The 11,826-nt window shown below is 49.4% G+C and overlaps 1 long non-coding RNA gene across 2 annotated transcripts; it reads right to left on the reverse strand.

Annotated features, from left to right (window-relative positions):
- Positions 1 to 1,801: 1,801 nt before the first annotated feature.
- Positions 1,802 to 5,711, reverse strand: LOC138925166 (uncharacterized). 2 transcript variants are annotated; one of them, XR_011440999.1, is made up of 3 exons: positions 5,564 to 5,701; positions 3,390 to 5,221; positions 1,802 to 1,989 (listed from the first exon to the last, which is right to left on the reverse strand). It is a non-coding gene; the product is annotated as an uncharacterized lncRNA (long non-coding RNA). The 2 variants fall into 2 exon arrangements; XR_011440998.1 differs by having other exon boundaries at positions 1,846 to 1,989; positions 3,390 to 3,665; positions 5,564 to 5,711.
- Between the last annotated feature and the right edge of the window lie 6,115 nt (positions 5,712 to 11,826).

An 11,826-nucleotide genomic window follows, 5' to 3' on the forward strand; every position in this document is an offset into this window, starting at 1 on the left:
CACCCCAGGCCCTGCCCCTGGAGTTGGTCCTAGGAGCCACCTCTAGGAGAACCTTCAGCCCCGTGAGGACTCTGAGATGGGTTAGAATGTTCTCCTGGAACCCAGAGGGCAGGGCTCTTTTGTAGATTCTTCCAGCCCACCTGTGCTGTCATCTGGGGTGGGGGCTCTACTGCCACCCCCTCCCATGAGGGGCCCCGTGCTGGCCTGACCTTGTGCAGTTACAGGGAGGCCTGCAAGGGTGGGAGGCCAAGATCCTGTCCCTCCAGGAGGGGCCGAAGAAACAAATCAAGCAGGCAGGTAACAAGAAAATGCTGCCGGAGGACCCTCCCTCCGCCGAGCCTACCCTTCACAGTCACCCCACAGTTCTGGCCCCTCCTGCTGTTCCCTCTGCTTGGGACCCACCCACCAGCACCCCTAGCTCCAGAGCACCTCCCCAGGGCTCCTGTTAGGGCTCCGATTCTCTCCTGGGCTCAGGTCTGTCTCCACGGCCAGACTGGGAGCTCCCAGAGGCCGAGGCTAGCTCTTGGGCCCGGTCCCCTGAGCCTTGCACAACGCCAGCACATAGTAGGTCTTTGGGATTTGCATAAAGTCTGTGGTGAAGCTGAATGCAGTTGTGTATGTGTGTACACGTGTGTAAGGGGAACAAACTCATTGTGCACCTACTGTGCGCCCAGCCAGTGCTAGGCCGGCACTCACGGTATCTCATTTAATCAGCGTAATTCGTGTGGTTGCCTCTGCATGATTCCAGGGTGGCTTTCTATGCAGATGTGCCTCAGCTGGGGTGGGGGTGGGGAGAGCTCTGTTTCTATTTTTATTTCCCCCATTGAAGGGTGCTCTGTTCACAGGGCCCCTCAGCTCCCCCGGTACTTTCCCCTACGTTCAGCTGCAACTAGAAGCTTTAGGTTTGCAAAAGGAACTTGTTACTTCGCCTCCTGTCACCTCACCCCCCACCCTCTGAGCTCTGCGGGCACCAGGGCCTGAGTCACCTCTGCCAGAAGACCACCCTGCCTTCCCCAGGTTCCATTCTGGGCTGGATGGGGGCAGGATCCCTGCTTCCTCCTGGAACCTGGGAACCACCAGGGATGGGACATCTGCTCCTGTCATTCCCTGTCCCCAGAAGTTCAAGGGTTCATTTGGGTCCCCTCCCAGCAGCAGCCTGGTGGTCTGGGCAGACCAGGACTCTGCACGGCTGAGGAGCTCCCTGGGGTCTTTGCACACCCGTTGAGATTGGTTTATTTCAAGCCATCCCATTCCCAGCTGAGCTTTAGGGAGTGAAGCTGGGGTTGGAGCTACAGCAGAGACTGCGCACAGTGACACATTGTGACGTGACATCTAAGGAGAGCTTGGAGTCCTGCATTTGATCATTACAACCACCCTGCATGTGGGTAGGTCGGAGGGCAATTCTTATCTGTGCTTTACAGATGGGAACCCTGAGGCCCAGAGATGAAGAGCGCTCAGCTGCTACACGGAGTGTCTCCTGAATCCCAGCTCAGGACCACTTTCCATCACCAAGCTCCTCCAAGCTGCAGTCTCCTGAGGTGGAAGACAGACTGTGCACCTCCTCTGGGTGGGCATGTGATAAAAGCTGCTGGCGAGGTAGCACTTAGGTACCAGTCTACTGTGCACCAGACGCTGTGCCAGTTCTTTCCAGAGATGGGCTCTTTAATCTTCACAAAACCCTAAAAGCCAGTATGATTATTCCCATTTTACAGATTAAAAAACGGTGGCACCGACAGGTTAAGAAACTTGTCCAAGTTTACACAGCTAGGCAGTATCCCATAAATGTTACTTTTCCTCAACTCTTTTATTTATTTATTTATTTAGATTTTTTATTTTTTCCTTTTTCTCCCCAAAGCCCCCCAGTACATAGTTGTATATTCTTCGTTGTGGGTCCTTCTAGTTGTGGCATGTGGGACGCTGCCTCAGCGTGGTTTGATGAGCAGTGCCATGTTCGCACGCAGGATTCGAACCAACGAAACCCTGGGCCACCTGCAGCAGAGCGCGAGAACTTAACCACTCGGCCACGGGCCGGCCCCTCTTCAACTCTTTTCAGACTGTTAACTCTTTGTGGGGGGAAAATGAGACTTGTCCCTAAAGCAGTGCCCTGCACACGAGATTGTGTTCCAACATTTCCTCACCACTCTGCTTACAAACGAAGGCACATTTTTGCTTGGTGGGTACAATTGTGAGTGGTTTATTGGATTTTGTAAAAAGAAATTCCTTTTAATATTTTATGTTGTTGGGATATGAAGTATGTCTGTTTTCATTTTTAAGTGATTTGCAGCCACTGGTGCTTTCCCTTCAGCTGGGACTCTGCACAAGAGTGGCCCACAGAAGGGACAGTGACTGAGCAACTTGAGTTTTGAAGAGGTCCCTGGGGTGGAACGAGTGATTTGGGGACTTTTCTGGACAGAGGGTGCGGCCTGCTAGGGCTCACCAGTGACAGTGACCATGGGGCCACTGAGACCGGCCAGGCGCTGACCTGGCAGCAGGGAAGCCCGCCCATCCTCCATGAACGGCCTGAGGACGCAAACCCAGTGGGAGGCTGGGCGTTCTGGGGTGACCGTGTTTGACTCTTGAGACATCTGGATGCAGCTATTTTTATATGATTATCTCTAGACTGCAAAGACAAAACAAAACCACTTATACATGAGCTGGCAGTGCCGGACACCTGTCCCTCTGGCTCTTCTTGGGGGCATCGCTGCTCCAGGCTGGGTTCAGCACCGGGAGACAGGGCAAGGCCCGTTATTCCTTCACCTCCTGGGCTCGATCCCTGCGCCCTGTCGTGTGCCAGGCCCCGGGGTCATGGCCGCTGCTTGAGCCCTGGGCCCTGCACTGAACCTAGTGGCCCCCATGCCCTGCCCCTGGCCTTTCTAAACAGTCCCTTTATTGAACTCTCCAAATTAACCCCTGTCCGGTGATAGCTGATTCCTGCCTGTTCCTAGTGATGTGCACGACAGCTGGTTCAGACCCTCTTCTCTTATACAGGCCTCACACCCACCATGTCCAGGCAAAATGGCCTCCGTGAATGCCACCCTCCATTCTAGGGGCCCAGAACCTAAAAGATCTCAGCTCCATGTATTTAAAGGAACGGAGCTGCCTGGTATCTGGAAGCATGAATATATCATGGAGGGAAGGTCCTGCAGGAAACTGACAGATGGATGTGCTGAGCACATTCCTGGCAAAGTGGAGCTTCCTGAGGCACAGGGGTGGGTCTGGCCATTCACGGATCCCACTGAGACCCCCACTGTGTCAGGGTCTGTGCTGCGGGCACCAGAGTACACAAAACCCTTCAGGAGCTTCCAGGCTGCGAACTAACCGGTGCTTCCCCCACCAGCTGCACCAACATGAGGGCAGGGATGACGCCTCCCAGTTCCTGTGTCACTTACCAGGGGCAGCACGGCAGCCACACCCAGCGCTATAAGGAACAGGGAGGCCGGGAGGCGGGGGCCCTCAGGAGTTGCTGTCCTTTTTGGCTTGCACTGCTCCTGGGATGCTGATGGCAGTCAGCTTTCGCAGAAACAGGAAACCCTCCCAGGCTGGTCCACCCTTGGCACTCTAGTTTTTTTCCAGGTCCAGAGAGCAATATGAAACGCATCCTGTTTCTGTAACCTGAGTCAGCTGAATCCTGTTGGGGCTTCTTCCCCGGGTGCATAGATGTATGGCTGGAAGGGGAGGGCAGGGATCGGTGAGCAAAGGATCCTAGACTTTGCAAGCCTGAGGAGAGGCTGGGGAGCTTCTGACCAACTCCCTAATCGCCCTAATTTCATGAACAAGGAAGAAGCCTGGATTGCAGGATTGCAGGGCTGCAGAGCTGGGCCAGAACCCAGGAATCCCAGCTCTGAGCAGCACCCAGCCCTGCTCTTCTCTGGCACTGAGCTGTTTTCTGAGCAGTTTTTCTAAGCCTCTTGCCAAAGGCCTGGAGGCTCAGGTCAAAAACACTGTTGAAAACTGGTTGTTCAGAAGCTGGGGAGGGAAGATCCAGGCTATTAAGGAAAGTCAGTGCTGCCTCCTGAAGCCCTTTCTGATGAGCCCTGTTAGAGCGATGGCTCCCTTCTCAGAAATCCTCTGTTTCCCATGATCTCCCAAAGTAGGCTGTAAAGGTTGATGTTCATCTGTGTCAACCCACATATCCCGCGTAATGTCCCTGCTCCCTCTTCCTGCACAGTCCTTCCTTCTTCGTAATTCTACACCTGACGAGTGTGTGTTGAACTTGGATGCACAGTTGTCCTAGGACAGAAGCCACAGAAATCCAAGGACTGGGACTGAAGAAGGTCTGGGTGCTAATGCCTGGGCCGTCCCGGCTGGGACGAGGCCCGCTGCCGCCCAGGCAGGGTGGGGGCGGGGGTGGGGATGGGAGCTGGTGCCAGATTAACAGGGGCCAGTGGGATTGTTTTCTGAAGCAGAGCAGATAAAAATACTTCCTATTCTCCCCACTACCCCACCGCTAATATTAAGGGTTGTATTATTGAGAGCTTACCGTGTGTTAGGCATTTGGATTGCTTCTTTCAACCCTATAGGCAGGAGCTACCCAAACTCCCAATGTAAAGATGAAAAAACTGGGGCACAGAAAGGTTAAGTGATGTGCTCAAGGCCTCATGGCTTGAGCCACTATGCCCTACCGCCCCCTCCCTCTGAAGTGATTCATGGTGGCCTCCGTGCCCTTGATGGGGTGTTGAGGGATCCTCTGAGCAGAGTCACAGTGGCCACCCAAGTAAGCTGGGTTCCAAGATCAAGGAGCTTTTCGTTATGTCACCATGAGGACTCCAAGAGTTCCACGACCCCTGAGCTGTGAGAAGTCCTTGCCCAGCCCACACCCTTGGGTGCCCAGTGCGCCTCTGAGGCGAAAAGTGGGAGTTAAGAGGAGACCACCAGGAATGAGTTTGGCCAGAGCCAGGCCCCACCCCTGGCACTGCCTACTAGGGAGTGGGTCATGGAGCCCTCAGCAGAGAGCATGGTTATTCAAACAGACTGCAATAAGGCTGGGAACCAAGCCAAGATGCAGGGCTGGGAAGCCAGAAAAAATAGGAAGGGTGCCTTCCTTTATCAAGATCACAGAGGCCCAGTTCACTGAGCAGCTGGAACAAAAAGTTCCAATTAAAACTCAAAATAGCCATTGAAGGAGACAGTTTGGGATGCAAGTCAACACTGTGCAGCCAGTCCACTTGTTTCCCAGGGCCCAGGGCCAGGCAATCTTTCCTGCATCTGTGAATGGAGGCCTCTGCAAACAGAAAGGCACGTTCAGTTAGAACATCGTGAACCTGAAGCCGGCCTGGCTGTCGACACTGGTGTCTTTCTACCTTCTGTGACATTGACTAGCCTACTCATTGTACTAATTTCTTAATCAAGGAAAAATGAAATAAAAAAGTCTTGGGAAATCTAGGAAGCTCATTGCAGGAATACCTCATAAAGATGACTCAGCACGTCTTCATTTCACAAAGAGGTTTCGCAAACACAGTGTCATTCCCTCTAAATAAGTGGATCGATCAGGATCCTGACGCCTATACTTTTTGCTGAAGGCCCCGGCTAGAAGACTCGTGGTTGGCACGAACAGTGCTCTTACCTTTGCAGAAGCGGTTGAGTCCAGAACGGCTGAGTGAGCCGATGTCCTTCTGCAGAGGGTCACAGACCGCTCCCTATCTGGCAGCCAGGGTGTTCTTCTGGAACACCAGCACATGTTGGACTATTAATCCATCTCACGAACCACAGGAAATAGTGCCAACAGAAAGTTTGCCTGTGAATAGGACGTGAAATCACAAACAAAAGCAGGTTTCCGAAAAAGCTTTCCCTCACAGCGTGAGCAACGGTTTCCTAGTTTTTTCATTAATGTTTGTTTGCTCTTATAAATGTATTCTGTAAAACATATATGGACATTATCCGTAATTAGTCAAGAAATTGGAAGGGTGGAAATAAAGTTTTATGTTTTTGTGGTAGCCTGTTTTGCAAAGTTCCTTAAGTGGTTTATTTTTAAAAAGTACTTTCCCAGATGTCATTGCATCCTTACCAATTCTGTAATTTTCCTAATTTTGCACAGGCCTCACACGTGGTGTATTTCAGCCAACAAGAGTTCAATCGCCTTCAGAAGATCCTAGCTGTACATGTCACATCATGTCAGCCACTTGCTGATGGCAACCACAGCGTGGTTTGGTCTGGAGCTGACCGGAAGAGTTGAGAGAGTTCAAGACTTGTCAGTGAGTCCCAAGAAGGTCCCTGACCTTGGGGACAGAGCCCAGCACTGCCACAACCACGGGTGCTCAGGACTGGGTTTTTTTTTTTCTGAGGCTGGATTAATTCTTGCTTGCATGTGCACACACGCACACACACACACGGACACACACATGCACACATACACAATCATTTTGTTTCATAGTGGAGCATCTTCCCTACTGAGGGCCACCTTTCTATAAAAAGAGGATGCCAGTTGCTTCTCTGGGAAACCACGCTGGCCTTTAGCTGGCCCCAGAATGTCTCCCATTTAGCAGGTCCCTCTCTGGGCTGGGAGTCACAAGCATGGTTCCCAAGAGCTGCCTGGCACTCCTTTTTCAAAGGACTGGAAGTTCTTGAGAACAGGAGCCACGATAGAATTTTTGAAATTCCTCACAGCACTTTCAAAGAAACATATACTGAAAAAGTAACCTAATGAGCAGCAAACACTTTCTATAATTTTAAAGCAGCTTCTAATCCTGGTTTATGGTCTAGGCACGCACTTTTATACAGTTTCGATTGATCCCTGTGTGTTTCTTTTGTGCTTTACTTTCTGTTTTAACATCCTACGGTACATACTATATATAAATTTCCATGCATTTCAGTTATTTGATACTCCAAAACTTTGTGGCTTAAAACGACCTAGATTTATTATTTCTTGTGATCCTGTGGGTTGGCTGGGAGGTTCTTCTCTTCCTTATGGTGTTACCCACGTGTCTGCCTTCAGCTGGAAGCTCAGCTGAGCACCTCTGTTCTTCTCTGTGAGCTGTCTCATTCTCCCAGGCACCTCCACACTCCAGCTGGCTTTCCAGGACTTCCTTAAAGCGTGGCAGCTGGGTTCTAGGAGGGAGTGTCCCAAGAGGACAGACCTAAAGCACAAGCACTGACCAAGGCTGCCTTTGTGTCATGCCTTCTTACAGTCCCACCTGCCAAAGCCAGGCACACGGCCAAGGCCAGAGCCTACGTGGGAGGGAGTACCCAGGGCAGGGATTCTAGGAGCCTGGCTTGCTGGGAGGGCAGAGTCTACCACAATGTAACTTTTTACTGCAACTTCCTTCTTGTTCCAGAAGACTAGTCATAGTTGTGGATTTGACATTTCAGGCTTAACTGTTTGAGAGCAAACCTGACCTTGGGGTTGTGATTTTGCAAGGACAAGGTTAGGCCAGCGCTGAAGTGGGAGTCACTCCCTGGTGAGTGAGCCTGGCTGTCTACACAGTGCCTGACTCCCATCAAGGCTGGGATGGCCTCACTCATCTTGGTCACAGGGTCGCTCTTGTAAAGCAGGGGAAAGATCAACGCTTTTTCTTTGTAGAAAAAAAGAAAGGACATGATGTGAGAGATAAAGCTTGTGATGGTTGAAAAGGTACAAGAAGCAGCACAAGATACACAAGACACGGTTCACGGGGTGAGGAGCAGGATGTTTATGCGCAAATTTGCAGATTGGCAAAGGGCTTGAAACACATCCATTGCAAATGTCAGGTGGCTGCTGTATTAACGTAATAAATCCTCCTCTGATATTAACAGAATTTAAATAGAAAGGGAAAATAACTCACCCAGGGGCATGCTTCCCATCTCCAGATCCCCTTTCTGAATACCTTTGAAGGAAGGGACACGGCGCCGCCAGGGGCCACCCACCTGCCCAGCAGCAGTCACTAATTTACTCACAAGCCTGCCACTTGTGTCTCCCCAGGCTGTGGTCACATTCCTGCGTGTTTTTATGAAAGTGTAAGCACAGAGTAGGTACATCCTGTATTCTTTTTAAAATTCACCATATGCACCTTTCTTCTTCCTATTCTGTGTCACAGGTTGCCTCACTCCTCCTCTGCGGGTAGACATCCAGGCTTTCTACACTCTTGCTGTTATAAATAGTGCTGCTATGAACATCTTTGCTAATCTTCTATTTTGGATTATTTCCTTGAAAGTATATCTCTAGAGTGGGTCAGGGAGTATAAATATAGCTCTTGTTGCATATTTCCAAACTGTTCCTAGATCCCCCCACCAAAATAAATTCCAGCTGGATTGGAGATAGATATTAAAAATAAATTTTTAAAAAACTCCATAAGATCTAAGAGAAAACAAAAGAAAAAAAGTAACATGATTGTTGGAGATGAAAGGACTTTCTAAGTTTAAAGGAGAAATAATCATATAAGAAAAGATTGACAGATTTGGTTAAAAGACATATTAAGCCACACTCAGCTGAGCTGAGTAAAGGCTATTTCCTACGTCAGTGAGGGAAATACTCCTCTAAGCAAAGGCTGGCGGCCTCTGCCTCCCATTCAAATGTAGGCAATGGAATCCTTTCCCAGGAATATCATGGAAGTAGTGTGTACCCTTCGAGACAAAATATACTCTGCTGGAAAATAGCATGAGAAAACACGTGGTATGCCTGAAAGGTAGCATCATGCCTGAACATTTCAACTCAGTCCAGTACTGTCATTAGAAAGGTTTTGGGGCTGGCCCTGTGGCCGAGTGCTTAAGTTCACGCACTCCGCATCAGCGGACCAGGGTTTTCACAGTTTGTGTCCTGGGTGTGGACCTAGCACCGCTCATCAAGCCATGCTGAGGCAGCATCTCACACAGCACAACTAGAAGGACCTACAACTAGAATATACAACTATGTACTTGGGGGCTTTGGGGAGAAGAAAAAGAAAAGAAAGAAGATTGGCGACAGATATTAGCTCAAGCGCCAATCTTAAAAAAAGTTTTAAGAAAATCTGATAAAAGATATTGATAGAGAAGGTGACAAAGTATTACAATTCTTACTGTAGCATCAAATGGAAAAGAAAAATAATATTATTCCAAGGGAAATAAAGGATATGAGCAGACAAATCACAAATAAAGCAAATTGATTTTTGAATAATTTAAAAAGGTATGATAATCGAAGAAATGCACATTTAAAATAGGATATATTTTCCACCTATCAAATTGCTGACTTTGAAAATGTGTAACATCCAGGGTTAGAAAAAATGCTATTGTAGAACGGGTGTTCTTCCTCACCCGCCGCCTCGAGGAGGGGGGCTGGCTCTTTGAAAGCTGGCTGGTTTAGCAATGCATGTCAGGAGCCTCTGCAAGCTACACCCTCGGGTCCAGCACCTACTCTTATGAAACACCATCCTAAGGCCACAACCTTAAATAGAGAAGAAGCTCTGTATTCAACATTATTTCCAGTACCAAAAAAATGGAAATGCATCCCACAACTAGAAGGACCTGCAACTAAGATATACAACTGTGTACAGGGGGGTTTGGGGAGATAAAGCAGGAAAAAAAATGGAAATAAACTAAATATCTAATATTAGAGAAATGATTAGGTAAATTACAGTATTCACTTGGATATTTATTTTGCAACCATTGACTTACACTTAAATAGCTTTTATAATATGGAAACTACTTATAGTGTTACATTTTAAACTAGATTACAAAATTATACATACACAACTGTATAAAGAAAAAATGGCATAAAGTCAGGAAAGAAATCATTCAAAATAGTAATTTTGAGAGCTACCCTGTAGCTAAGATGAGTTTGTATTTGGGTAAGAGAAGTCTAGTTGAGTTGGTTGAGTTTTTTCTTTTTTTTTCTTTAAGAAACATGCATTTTCTTTATAAGAAAAAAGAACTAAATGCACAAGAAGAAAAACATTTGCAGTGGCCCCGGGAAGGCCTCCTGGGTCCCCGCTCCATTGCTGGGATCTGGCCATCTGATCCATTCCTGCTGGCCGAGAGGGGTCATTTGTAGTCATTTGCCTTTGTATTTCTCAAAGTTTTGTTCAATTGTGCTCCAAAAGATCAGCAGAGCTGAAGATGTCGGATGGGGACTTGGGGTGTTGCAGGGAAGGGGTGCAGGGGCTGGATCTATGCGGATTTAAAACTTAGAACCAAGAGAAGGTAGAGCTTGATGGAGACAGGCAAGACGGGAGAGGAGGCAGCTGCTGTGGCTTCTCATTCTCAGTGGAAATACTGAAAATAACTCGAGCCATATTTACATTCATATCTTCATTTGAAAATATTATTGAGCACCTAATTGGGAATACAGAGTGGAAAAGACCCAGGCTCTGTCCTCCAAGAAGGGAGACAAAGGGGCAAGAGAGAAGTGCTTATGATACAGTCTGCTGATTGCCTTGATGACGGGAGTAGGAAGAACGAAGATGTGGAATAACGCCTAGAGCGTGACGACATTTACGTAAATGAGAATAAAATCAACACTGCCAAAGACCGGTACCAAGCACCGGTTATGAGCAAATATAAGGGAATAAAAAAAGTATGCACAATGGATCCAGAGGCCACCTACCAAGTTCAGGGAGGTGTTACCCCTCGGGCTGGGGCAGGGGGAGAATGGAGAGCTGGTAGTTAAAGGAGATTTTTGTCTTATGTCCAAAGTCCCATTTCTTTCTGAAAGGAAAAAAGTATTAAAGTAAATATGACAAAATGTGGTGGGATCAAAGGAGGGGTGTTTAGGAATCCTGGGGGGGTAGGGAAGGGGTTCTGCAGGCTGAAGAGGAGTTGGCCAGCCCCAGCCAGATGTGTGGGCTGTTGAGTGGAGTACAGAGGCCTTGTGGGCAGAGGGACCAGCAGGAGCAAGAGTGTACAGAGAGAATGGCAAGTGTGCGTGGCAGACCAGGAGGTTGGGCAGGCAGGGCCAGCTCGTAAAGGACCTCATGTGACCCCAAAGGACCTTAAGCTTCATCTGAAGGGTGCTGGAAGGCTCGATCTGGCGCTGTATGAAGGTGACCTGGGGGAGAGAGGGACCTAAGGAGCCAAGGACCATTCTGAGGAGTCCTGGAAGCCCAGTGGTCTGCCCACGACTCACCCACTGCCCACCAGCAGGCACTTGCCGTCATCTGCAGGAGCGGCAAATGCGGCGTGAAAGTCACGGAGCACAGAGACACCTGAGAGGCCCTTCTGGGAGCGGTGATCTTGGAAAGCAGTTTCAGGAGAGGAAGAGCGGTGGTCAGAGATCTCAGCAAGCTGGGGAATCAGTGGGATGGAAGCAAGGGCCAGGCGGAGGCTAGGTATCATCTTGGGGCATCCAGCATCCAATCCTAAGAGCACTCTGGCCTCCTTTGGGGAGACCGCCTCATCCCTACTTCCCTCAAAGACAGCCAAGGGGGTCAAATCCTTCCCACTCCACCCCCACCCCAGCACAGTCGGGACAGGAACGTGGCCTCCCCCTGGCCAGTTGGGCGTTCTTGCCTAGGGCTTTGGATCCTGAGCGAGTGAGCTGTGGGCAGTGGGCAGTTAGAGGTCATTTACAGAGGCAGGTGCCGCAGGGGTGCTGCAGCCTCCGCGTCCTGGACATGACCGTCTTCTAGTTCTCTAGGGCCCTCGATTCCTGACTTTCCCGAGCCTCGTCTCCCCAATTTCTTGTCCATCCTGTGAGCACTCCATCCTCTGTGGGCTCCTGTGAAATTCTCCTTTGCTTAAAATTAGCTAGAGCTGGTGTACAGCTTATGGACACGAGCTTTGGGCCTGAGTCAACCACTTGTCTGACAAGTTGGCAGTGGGGAGCCAGTCAGAGCGTCCCCCACTTTTCACAATACATCTTGCACCTGATTCATGCCCCCGTGATCTCCATCCAGGTCTGTGTTTTCTCACTGCTGGGTGCCTGCAGCAGCTTCCCAGCTGGGC

This window comes from Equus caballus, chromosome 1 (assembly GCF_041296265.1).
Source record: "Equus caballus isolate H_3958 breed thoroughbred chromosome 1, TB-T2T, whole genome shotgun sequence".
Lineage (NCBI taxonomy): Eukaryota > Metazoa > Chordata > Mammalia > Perissodactyla > Equidae > Equus > Equus caballus.